Below are 12631 nucleotides of genomic sequence, written 5' to 3'. Positions count from 1 at the left end.
ATGATTTATGCATGCATAAAATTATGCAAACCAACTTTGAACACCATAAATGCCACACTAAGCAAGATAATACTAATAACAATCTGACCATGGATTCTGAGAATGTAGTTAAGTTCAAATAATAGAGGAGGAAAGGGTCAAAAACTTCTAAAAAACTCCACAAGGAGACATGGAATGAAGGGGCATAAGTTGAATGAGTAGAGAAACAAAAGTGGTACATCAGATTCATAGCACTGGAAGCTAGTGCTTTGGTTTTTCATTCTAATTTTTTGATATACTTCATGCCACAATTTATCAGCCGGATTCTCATAAGATGTGAAATTGGCTCCTGGTGCAAATGAAATTTCTCAAATTATTTATTTAATCTAGAAGAGAGAGTTTTGAACCATGTTTCAGCAATCTTGACAGCTATGATCCTCAAATATGTTGGATTTTCAAGCAGGTTGATGATACAAAACTGAACTTGACCCAAGATCTTGCCATCTGAAACCAGGTGTTTTATCTTTCCAAAGAGTGGAATTTCATCTTTGGGATTGAAAATCTCAACAAACAGCCAATGCACAAGTTTCTGATAGTCAGAATAAGGGTTGGAAAGATCATTGGTATTGAAATCATTCCAGAGGGCATTGTGGATATAATAAAGACTTAAGTGTAAATCTCTAAAGGCTTCAAGCAATTTTTTGGGACTGTAGAAGTTCCCTTTTAAACTGTACGGAAGTACTAATGATGTGTAATCTACAGAATCAACAGTTGTGCACCCTGCAGAGCCAACAAGTGGGATTATGAGGAGGCTGACTGGCCAGTTTCCAATCTTCTTTACTTCCGCAAGACAATTTGGTAACTCTAGAAATTCCTGATATAATTTATTGATGGAAAATCTATAGTGCTCTTGGTAAACATCAATTAGCAGGTACAATGGAAGTTCTTGCATATTTTTTTGTGAAGCATCCAATGACCATTTGGGTGGGTGAATGTTAAATGAGCCCGCTGGATGGCTCATTGGAACAATTCTTTGCAAATTTTTGATCAAGTCATGGACTTGCTGATAGCCTAGGGTATGTAGTTGAATAAAAATAGATCCCGGGTAAGTAGTTTGAACACTTTCTTTGTTCTTCACGTTGGAAGATCCATCATTGAATTCTTCCATATTTTGACTATCAAGTGCATCTAGGTTACTATGATTGTTAAGAAATATATCCAACCAGTCTGATTCTGATTCAGTGGTTGTGGTTGTGGATGGTGTCGTGATTAGATCCAACTGGGAAATGCCCGAGTGATCAATTTGCCCTTGGGAGTTGACTCCTCCACTGACATCGGACTGGACCCTACTAAGAACATGCGCGTCGTTTTTGAATACCCTATCGAGATGGAATTCAGCGGTGTCAGGGACAGGTTGGCCATCTTGTCCTAGCTTCTGTACATCTATATGCTGGTCATTGCGTGCCCGTTTTGATTGGTGGATCAGAATGGCCTCTGTTTGTTGTTCATTCACATTACCCTTTGCAAGCGGATTCAGACGGGAGTATGATTCTGGTTGTGCGGTCCCGGAGGACATGCTCACCATGACATTTGGGTCTAACTCGGGGCTGTTTGAATAATCTACACGCCCTCGCTTTAAAGGGTTCACTATGTCACGTGAAGTCTGGCGCAAATGCTCACTTTGCTTCAAGTGTCTTGCAATTTGGTTCAAGTTATACCTAGGGGAGGGCTTCACCACAACAATCTGAACTCCCAGCAGAAAACAAAGTAAATAGATCATTGCCATATTGAGCAAAGTAGGATATGGGGGGTGGATGCTACTGAATGCTTTCCTGCGTCGATGCGGAGAAAGAGTTCATATATAGGTACTCGGTTGATATAGCCAATCGACCGCAACTTTCACCCACTCTAATCAGCCTGTGACTCTTCGAGGTGCTCTTCGAGATTCTCGGCGTTCAAACCAAACCTCAAACCCGGTGCCCTGGACGGAATCAGTGCACAGCTAGATCCTACTAGATCCCGTCGTTTGTTTGCAAGTGCCAGTTATTTACACAGAATTGCAATTGTAGCTCCGCAGACCCTGTAAGCTGTATGACACAGCAGTGTGCCAGCGCCATCAGAATTGGAGAACCCCAGGCCGACCAGCCGAGCACGTGCCACAAAGCCTTGCAAGTTGCGCGGAATGGTGAAACATTTCGCATTAATGCGCCGACCGGAGGGAGGGGAGGATGAGACGCCCTCTGACCTACTCATCAGTCATGACCACGGCAGCCCCACTTCGGCACGACCCAATAATCTCTGCTTGAATTAAGCTACTGTGACTTGGGGGATCCGGAGCAGTCTGACACTCGATCAAACAGGTGTGTAAGTTCGCCCCAGCTGACTACTCACATAACAAACCGCTGGCTCCCATAACCTCGCAATTGAGCGGTCCCGCTAAGTCCTGTGTGCACCACAGCCCCAATTGAAGTTCTGTCATCAGAGGGCGGGAAGGTTATACAATTGTGTAATCAATCGACGTGTTGCTACCGGCGGAGCGACGATAGATGACGATCTCTAGAGGGTTGGCGCATTCATAGCTCCTACAGGCTCCTATCTGTGGCAGAAAATGACCTCGCATCCAGGACTTGCTGCGGGCCGCGAGAAGTTGTAGTAAACACAGGAATGCTTGGATAGATTTTTGAGCTGTGAACTCAAAATCATGGGATCCTGACATTTGAGTTCAGGTTTTCACCCTTCCTGCTGGGCAACACTAAGGGGCTTACATGCCAAGTTTGCAGCTGTGTTGGTCAGAAAACCAAAATTTTACCGGTGCTGTGGCTCAAAGGCCATAACTTTAGCCCACTGAAAATCTGAATTGTTCAAGCTTAAGCGGAATCACAATATATATGTACAAGGGCATACACCAGGGGAGAATTTGACGCACTCTCCAGAGAGTGCCTGACTGTAATTTTATGTTGTTCTGGGTCTGATGTCAGTCAGATGTGTATTAGGAAATGATTTATAAATTATCCAGAAGCCAATTGGAAGTCTGTCATAATTTATGAGGAAGTATCACAGGACCTCATGCAATGTTGTATAGAACTGGAGGACTTCCCGTCGACTTCAAATAAATCTGGAATTCCAGATTTTGCAGGGGAATCTGGAATCTGGAACTCTGGATCCCTTCGGGGAGCTTCGGGGACCAAGATTTCACTGCGAAAGCTGAAATCTGTCGCCTCAGATCTGGATTTCCAGATCAACGGGAAGTCCTCCACTGTTTCATTCTTTAAGGATAACTCAATTACAACCTATAATAAAATGATATTTACTGATCAATGCCTAATTATCAATCATTGCTGGTGAATTTATGTTGATCAATTTCTCTATGTGCAAGGGGTTTCACACAGCATAAATGTGACTAGCTGGGGCTTTAATGGCTTTCTGACCAGTTTTGACTTGTCATGGAGCTGTGAAAGTCCCCTCTGGTGATCTGTCACCCCAATGTACGCGCGTACACGAAGGTGACATTGTCAAAATGCCAAACAGCCCACATGCATGTGCATGCAGACATTGGAAAAAAATACCCCCATAAAAACAACTCACAAGCTTATATGTGTTAAGAAGCCAAGTTGTTTGGCTGAAATCTGGTGCCACAAACCTCAAAGCTTGACTTGAAACATACTTTCACCCTATTTTCATCCTTTTTTGACTCAATTATAGATGATACCTGCCTTTTTTTAGGGAAATATGACAATTAAGGCAGGCCTTTCACATCATTCTTACTGGTGTGTACATGTTGTTGATCTGAAAGAGGCACAGCCTGCAATATGTAACAACCTTTTATGAGCGCACATGAGGGAAAAATTAGCAAAATGAAAACAATGAACACCTTCATGAGTATGTTAATAATATGAATTTAACCCCAAGAAATCATCCCAATCAACAAACAGGTCAAATTGAGTTATGATTTAATTGCGGTCATTTTGTCTTAGTGGTTTCAACTGTGTTCTGATTGAGTTCCAGTTGAGTTCAGCATGAATTCTGGATGATTTATGGATGATTTATGGATGAATCCAGGATCAGTTTCAGAACAGTTGTGGATGAGTTCAAGAATTTTTCATTATTTCTTACACTACTTTCACCAAAAGCATCCAGCACAGTTTTGGAAAAAGGGTACGGTATGGCACTCTCTGGAGAGTGCATGAAAATATCCCCTGGTGATAGCCCCTCAATTTGGGGTTTCAGGGTGTGAAAGTCACAGGATGTGAAAGGCCCCACGGGGAATGGGACAGCTGAAAGGAAATGATATAAAATTTTCAAACAATTGATGGTGCAATTTCAGGGTGACAATGCGTTCAGTCAAAGGAAAAACCAACTTTTAACTGAAAAATGGGTGGGAAAACAACATTTCAAGGGGAAACTGGGTGAGATAAGGTCAATTTGTTTTGGAGAAGACATAAAAGTTGTGGTCAAAAGGTAAATGTCTGGGAAAATGGTGATGAGGGAGAATCAAAAACCCTGAACATGTGAGAGAACTTCCTTGTAAAACATGTTTGAAGTTTCATATGAAGGCTGGCCACTTTCAGGCTGTGGAATCACTGCCTTAGTAGTTTGGCTTGACTTGCTTCTTGACAATGCAACATAGAGCTGGCCATGACTAAACACAGGTTCATGAAGTACAATACCAACATTCACCAGGGAAGCTTTGGGGGCACTCCCCAGGGAGTGCCACAGCTTAATTTGGTGTTAGTTTTTGTCTGAACTGGGGTGGAATTGCTTACAAAGTGATGTTAAATTGTTTAATTACTGGGTAAGAACGATAGACCAATCTAATTTGGAGTGATATGTAACTATTCAACATGAACTATCATTCAAATATGTTGAATTCATCTTGAAGTAAAGTTCATGTCAATCACAACTTAAGTTCTAAATTTGAAAACCAAGTAGCTCTTGCATCTGCAATTTTTTACATTGGGGCAAACTGCCTTCATCAAATTAAGGTGTTCAAAGTTGAAATCATCAAATTTTCAATAAATAAAATCACAAAATCATAAAGATTTCAAGTGATGATTTCATATGTACCATCAAGGGTGAAAGCGCTGCGCTTCAAAAAGTGCAACACAGCGGTTTTGGTGGCCGCTGCGCTGCACTGAAAGTAGCGGCCCCACCCGCTGCGCTACCGCTTTTTGGGTTTGGCAAGGAGCGGGGACCCGCTACTTTCAGCGGTAGCGCAGCGGAACCATTGCTGCGCTACCGCTTTTTGAGCTGGCCGCATAGCGCTCCCCCGCTGCCAGCCAAAAAAGCACAGCGCAGCCATTTTGGTGGCCGCTGCGCGGCGCTGAAAGGGGCGGCCCCGCCCGCTGTGCTAGCGCTTTTTGGGTCAGGGAAAAAGTGGGGCCCCGCTATTTTCAGCGGTAGCGCAGCGGGACTGGCGCTGCACTACCGCTTATTGGGCTGACCGCGCAGCGGTTCCCCGCTGCGCTGTGCTAAAAGACCGCTTTTTTGTAGCGCAGCGCAGCGTTTCAGCCTTGGTACCATTCTAGAAATGTTGCTGTAATTTGAGTGTTTGGGTGGTACATATTTTTTTCATTTTAGAATTTTATGATTTTATGGTGTTATGATTTTATGCAAGTCAAATTTGAACACCCTAAATATATATCATGCCTGAAACACAATTGCCTAGATTAGGATAAAGAAAATATCAGAAGTGCAAAAATGTTTAGTATTTGCACAAGTGCAGGAGAAATTTATGCCGTCTGGGTACATGAGGGTGACATAGTTCATAAATAACTCAGACGCAAATGCTCCTCTGGTCTGATGAATGTGTGATTTGTGTCTGATTTGTCACCCTATTGTACGCGCATACCATAGGGTGACAAATCATAGTCCATTCAGGGCAGTTACAGCTAAATATTTCTTAAATTTTACCCTCATTTACTTGGCAGAAATTCTCCTCTGGTATGAAAAGTGTGTGATTTGTCACCCCATTGTACGCGCGTACAATAGGGTGACAAATCACACACTTTTCAGACTAGAGGGGAATTTCTGCCAAGTAAATCAAGGTGAGACATTTTGGAAAAAAATAAGCTGGACATGTCCCTCTGATCTGAAAAGTGCGTGATTTTTCACCCTGGTACAATAGATGACAAATCACACACAAGTTACAAACTTTACAGACCAGAGGGTAATTTCCAGCTGAATTATTTCCCAACTGTGACACCCTCTTTTACTTGGGAAACATTAACATCTGCTCTGAAAACTGTGTGATTTGTCACCCTATTGTACGTGCGTACAATAGGGTGACAAATCAGACACTTTTTATCCCAGAGGGGAATTTGTGACGAGTAAATGAAGGTAAAATTAAGGAAGATTTATCTGTAACTTCCCTTATGGACTATGATTTGTCACCCTACTGCTCCATCACAATTAACAAACAGTTCAAATTGAATTATGATTTGATTGTGGCCATTGTGTCTTAGTGGTTTCAACCATATTCCAGTTGTTTTCCAGTTGACTTCTGCATGACTTCTGGATGGTTTATGTGTGAATCCAGGATCAGTTTCAGATCATTTGTGGATCAGTTCCAGAATTTTTCATTAATTCTTACACTACTTTCATCAAAGCCATCCAGCACAGTTACAGAAAAAGGGTACAGTATGGCACTCTCTGGAGAGTGCGTCAAAATCTCCCCTGGTGAGTTGAATCATCTGGGTCAGATATGAAATGAATGTTAGATGGCCACTGAATCATTAACTCTGTTACCTGATATGACTCTTGCATAAATCACATTTAGTCCCAAGTTTTCCACAATCAACCTGGTTCCATTACAAAGTCCCATTGTCCAATTAAGGTTCCTTCACATTATTATTGGCACTCCATGTTTCAATTGCAGAATATGAGGTGAGAAACCTGAGATGTTCAACCCATTGATGTACTCTTTCAAATATAGGTTTTGGGAATCATCCTCTACAAAATCATAGCTTGTGTAAATTCTCCCCTGAGATGGAATAGGTTCTAAGATTCTAGAGTTGATTTGGTTCACAGAAACATTCTTGCAGCATAGAATTGCCCAATCCAGAAAATTTTGCGGATCCGAGAAAGAGGTGGTTATATTTGGAAATATCTATCTTATGAGATAATCCAAATTTTGCTCTTGAGAACCCCCATGAATGACCATAGAAGTCGGTAGGTTGATCTTGTTGTTTGATTGATTGATACCTTGACCATTTCCAAAGGATAAAAGAAATTGCTGAAATTGAGGATCAACTGCCGCATGCATTAAACTCCTTAAATAAACCAGTGGTGCAATTTTTGGGCAGCAGTTCCCCTTTTATCGGGTTTACTGGCACAGCCCAAAAAATGCAGCAAGTGCAGGTCTGGTGGATTTTTTAAGAAGTAATCCGACGCAAGGAGGATGATTATTAGGCCAAGCCATCAATACCTCTCCGCGTGGGATGAGGACACAATGCCTCATAAAGCTCCTCCTTTTATATTCTTTGTGTCTTTTGTTCTCAGGAACCATTGACACCTCTTTTGGTTCCTGAGAACAATCACCTTATAAGACATTCAATTACTTTTCCGCGCCAAAACTGTGCCCCTTTTTGCTCGTGTGTACATTTTATAAATTACTCTACCCTGCGGACAGCGCTTGTCCACTCCGTCTAGCAATATTTGAATGCATTCCTGCCTAATGCGCCAAACAGCAGTAGCTTGGTCCTCTCAACGGTGAAAACCTTGGCTTCCAGTTAAGGTAATAGCCTCCGGTCATCCTGTATAGGTAAAAGCTTTGGCCATCTGTTGTACTCTTCTGACCAACCCGTTCATCCATCACCCCGCTTGACTGAGCCCAGCCCGGCCCGCCCTCAAGATCCTCCCTCTGGCCAAGTGCTCTCCTACAACTGGCCAAATATCCATGCCCTGCTGAGCCCAAGATTCCCCAGCAGCCGCTTGGTCAGACACACTGGCTTCTTCCTGCTCACTGCCATCCCCTCCTGCTTTGTTAACCTTGCCTAGCCCCTCCCATCCCACATGCACGTTTTCAGCTTGTGCTTATCTAAAGAACACCAGGAATGCTGTTTGAAGTGAAGGGCCGTCAGACGGGAAGCTAGAACCAAGTTGTCTAGACACGTTGCTCAGCTCAGACTCACCTTCTTGCTCAGGATCAAGGAGCTTCATAAGTCCTCCGTTGTAAGCAAAACCCTCCGCAATTGCTGGATCACCGCACTCAAGCTTATCGCCCAGTACGGTGCCTACCTACATGAGCACCCATCATCATTGTTGCCCTCACTGACAGCAAGCAAGGGCCGGGAATAATCAAGAGCGCCGCGCTCCAATCAGCAGGAACAGCACAAAGAAGAAGGACTTGTGAGGCTTGACCCAAGCCAGGCAGGCTGGACTGAGCTCTTTGGTAACATCCAAATAGGATATGCTGTTGAACATCATGACTGTAAAAAGGTGGTGCTGCTCTTGGCATAACTTGAATCTGTAGTGAGGCTGTGCTTAATTTATGCAAGGAGGTGCATAAATGAGGTGGGGAACAATGGGGTTGCAGGGCACAGCCGCAGGGGCAGTGCTACATGATGTAATGCTGATGGCAAAAAAATACAAACTAATATATGCAGTGGAGCTAGAGTGGAGCAGGGAACATATGGTAGTGAGGGAAAGGTGAATTGAGATGCGTGACAGGGGTTTGATGGGATGCTACAGGTTGTCCAAAGGGCTAACTTCCAGTGTAGTGGGGCTCTGGTTACGCTTCCAGTGGGTACTAGGGGGTACTTTGGCCGTAGATTCCTTTTCTGGCATCCATATGGTTGTACCGTGAGGCATTCTACGACTAATTACGCAAATGAGAGAAAAACTTTTGATTTTTCCCATTTCGTTGTGGTGATTTATATAGGCAAGCGCACTGAGGATGAGGTCAGGAAAGCACGCTAGGAAAGCTTACGGAAAGTCACGCGCGGATTGGAATGCACGGATTGCGGATTTCGGATCGGGTATTTGGATTGGAGCGGAAAAAGACAGGGCTGGACTGCGGCGGGACTACACACGTGGACTGGTAGCAGCGGCGCGTCAGCCGGTGAGCCATGACAGCTCAAGCAGGTTCCATCAGCGGGTGGAACCAGGGTGAAGGTGGTGGCAAGAGAACGACTGACGGGGGCTAGACAGAGGACGGTGGGAGGGCAAGCGTCGGAGAGGAGCAGAGTCTGGGAAAGTGACGAGTGGGATAGCGGGCGGAGTAGGCGGACTAGTGCGGGATCGGGTGGGGACGGCAATGTGTGCGGAGGGGAGGACGGAAGGGTTTTTCGGCTCTCTTTTTCAGAATCCAGGGGGGGGGATTTTTCTTTATCCTATTGTATTACAGATTACACTCATCATCATTGTACTTACAACTACGGACGTACAAGAGTTATTAAGAGAATATCTGTGTTCTTATCCTTATTCAAGAGTTACTTGCGGATTATTGTGCTTGCAACGTGCGGAGCTTTATTCACTTGCGGATTATTACGCTATAGATCAGGCTCAGTAGAGGAGCGCTGAAGGCTAGCGGAAAGTAGCAGTGCGGAGCCGAGTTACCGACAATCACACAGCCCGGACATCAATATTCTTGAAGGAGGCGGTGTGGTGCTCCATTCCAAACCATAAGTAGTATTTTATTGCTTTTCTTTACATATATTCATCATTACATTGCCCATTTCCCCATAACCCTTCACAAATACCTCATTATTATTGCATATTCAGATTCTACGCCAAATTTTACCTATAGTTACTCATACATAGTACCCCCTTATCTTCAATGGTTCAGTAGTTATAAAGGATATAAGACTTACAGAAAACCTACGTTCTTCATTAGTTACAATACTCATTTCATTAGTAACCTACTTGAATCATTACAGTAAATTCCTTTTACATATTTATTCTCACATACTAAACCCTTTACATACATTTCTCATTATGTACTATGCCTATTGTACACATTACATCATTGGATCTGTGCTTACCTTTTTCAGTAGTGCTCATCATTACAAGTAGTTACTATGTTCTCATCACTCTTCCCCATTAGTACATTCTTTTATTCCCATAACCAGCATTCCCCTTTCAGCATTGCTCATCATTACATACTGTTACTATGTTCACATCACTCTTCCTCATTTGTACAACCTTCATTCTCATAGCCAGAACTCCTCATTGTCTGTGCTCATCCTTCCTTCATATAAGAACTGTCTTTCCCCCCTCACTTGTACCTCATGCAGAATATATAGATAATTTTAGATACAGAAATTATAAGTGCCCATTCTCATCAACCCCTTGCCATTAAACCTTGCCATTGCATTCCCCACTCTCATCACTCCTCCAACTCTCTTACCCTCAGTAGTCAGTAGTTAAAGCTCATAGTACTAGCTCCTAAGATCAAGCAGAAATCAGCCACACCTTTTTCTTCTTTTTCTTAGTGTTACTCTCATCCCCTCAGCATTAGTCAGGAAGGCAGCCTCATCAGCACCCTTGCATAGCTTACATTAGTACTAGTGTTGCTATACATTTCCCTTCCAAGCTCTATTCTCCCCTTTGAGTAGTTCCACAAGTGGTGTCCCAACAGTGGCCTTTCTATACTTCAGATATCTTCAGCTCTAGTAACACTCTTACCATCAGCTACATACTACTTCACCTACACTCCTCATACTCCTTTCTTTACAAATCAACTCCCTGCTTTTAGAATCAACTTCAACCAACAGTAACACTATCAGCATCTCCACTATCAACCTTCAACACCCTTCAGATTTAGAGTTAACTTATCTGCTTCAATCATGTCTGCCCAAGGATCTCCCAACACCAATGTTGCTCCCAGTCTTTACCCTCCAGTGGATCCATCCAGTAATGCTGCAGTTCAGGACTCCACCACTTCCAACACTGGTCAGACTCAGGTTCCTCCCAATGGTCCAGGTTATCAACCTTCTTCCAATGCTCCAGATCCCCAGGGTTCTTCTACTCCACAAGTCAACTCCAGTTCTTACAGACCTCCACCTGGACCTCAGACTTCCAGTATCCCTAGATACACAGGATATAGAGATACCAATCAGCTTTCAGAAGATTCAGAAGATTTAAATGCACCACCACCCCGCTTTCCCAGGTTCCAGCGCCAAAGGGATGACTCAACACACTCTACCAGGTCCAACACTCACTTTTTAAATAGGGAACCAGCTATGCCTAGGTATGAGGATCCTGTCAGCAGAGGAGTAAAAATCAAACCCATGGACAAAGAGCTCTTCTTTGATGGAACCAACATGCCTGTGGAGAAGTTCATTAGAAGGTATGAAAGTGCTGGAAGAGATGATGGTGCTAACTCTAAGGAACTGGCTGGACAAATCATTGCTTTTATCAAAGGGTTGGACCTTAAGGATGAAGTGGAAGACATGTCAGGCCATGAAAACTTGGATTGGGAAACCCTGAAGAAACAGCTACTCACCAGGTTTGGAACTTCTCAGCCATTGGTCAGATATACCAGGGAGGATCTCAGGAAACTAGTCTACAAATCTGCCCAGGATGGAGGAATCAGCACCTTGGAAACCTTCAACACATTCAGAAACAAGTTTGAAACCATCACTCACTACTTGGTAAGAATGGGGTACAGTACCAGCCTGGAGGAATTCAGACACCTTCTTTTGGAAACTCTTCACAAGGATCTGGATCAAAGAGTTACTAGGAGCTTGATGAGGGACAATCAAATGCTAGCCTCAAAGGATGGAGGTGATATCTTGCCAGACACTGAAACTCTTCTTACCTACATTCACCAGGAAGTTTACTCAAGATCAGTGGTCAACAGAAGGACTGAATGGAGGGCAGAAGAGAAATTCACTTTGGACAACTCACCTAGGACCTTCAAACCCACACCTGCTACTCAGGGAACTGCTCCTACTGCTTCTATTTCTCTGGACAAACAAGTGGAACTCCTTACCAAACAACTTGCATCCCTCACTGCTGGCAAAGGACTACCTCCCCACATGGACAAACCTGCTAGGACCTGGCCATTCAAATGCTATTATTGTCATCAGGAAACCCATGGAACCAACAGCTGCTCTCAACTTGCCCAGGACATGTCTAGTGGTGCTGTTATCAAGGATGGCAGAGATTACAGACTTCCAGACAAATCAGTTATTCCCTGGATTCCAAGCAGACCAATCAGAACCCCAGTGGAAGAGTACTCTAAAACTAAGCTCACATCTTCTTTTGGCCAACTAGAGGAGGACCCAGCCTATTATCAAACCCACAGTTATGAATCAGACCTTGGAAAGAGGACCAGAAACAACTCTAAGGATCAGGATGAGGAGGAACCAGCCAAGTCAGACAAAAGGATCAGGGAGGAGAAACAGGACCTAATGGACATGGATACAGAGGAATTACTTCACATGACACAGCCCCCTACTCCTAGTGCTTCCAAATCCCCTACTTCAAAAGGCTCCCCTCAAGTCAGATTCCAGGATAAGGACAAGGATTCAACCACTGCACCTAAGGACAAACCAGTTAAGAAGACCTATTTGGAAAAGACTTTGGCCAAGGAGTACCCAGGAATTGAGGAGGAAGTGGCTAGTAGGATGTTGACTGCAGGAAAGATGGAGTTGGCCTTTGGAGAAATCTTTGCTATATCACCAGGAGTTACTGACTGTATCAGGAAGAA

This window comes from Puccinia triticina, chromosome 5A (assembly GCF_026914185.1).
Source record: "Puccinia triticina chromosome 5A, complete sequence".
Lineage (NCBI taxonomy): Eukaryota > Fungi > Basidiomycota > Pucciniomycetes > Pucciniales > Pucciniaceae > Puccinia > Puccinia triticina.
The sequence above is the reverse complement of the archived record's forward strand: the minus strand, read 5'-3'. Positions refer to the sequence as shown.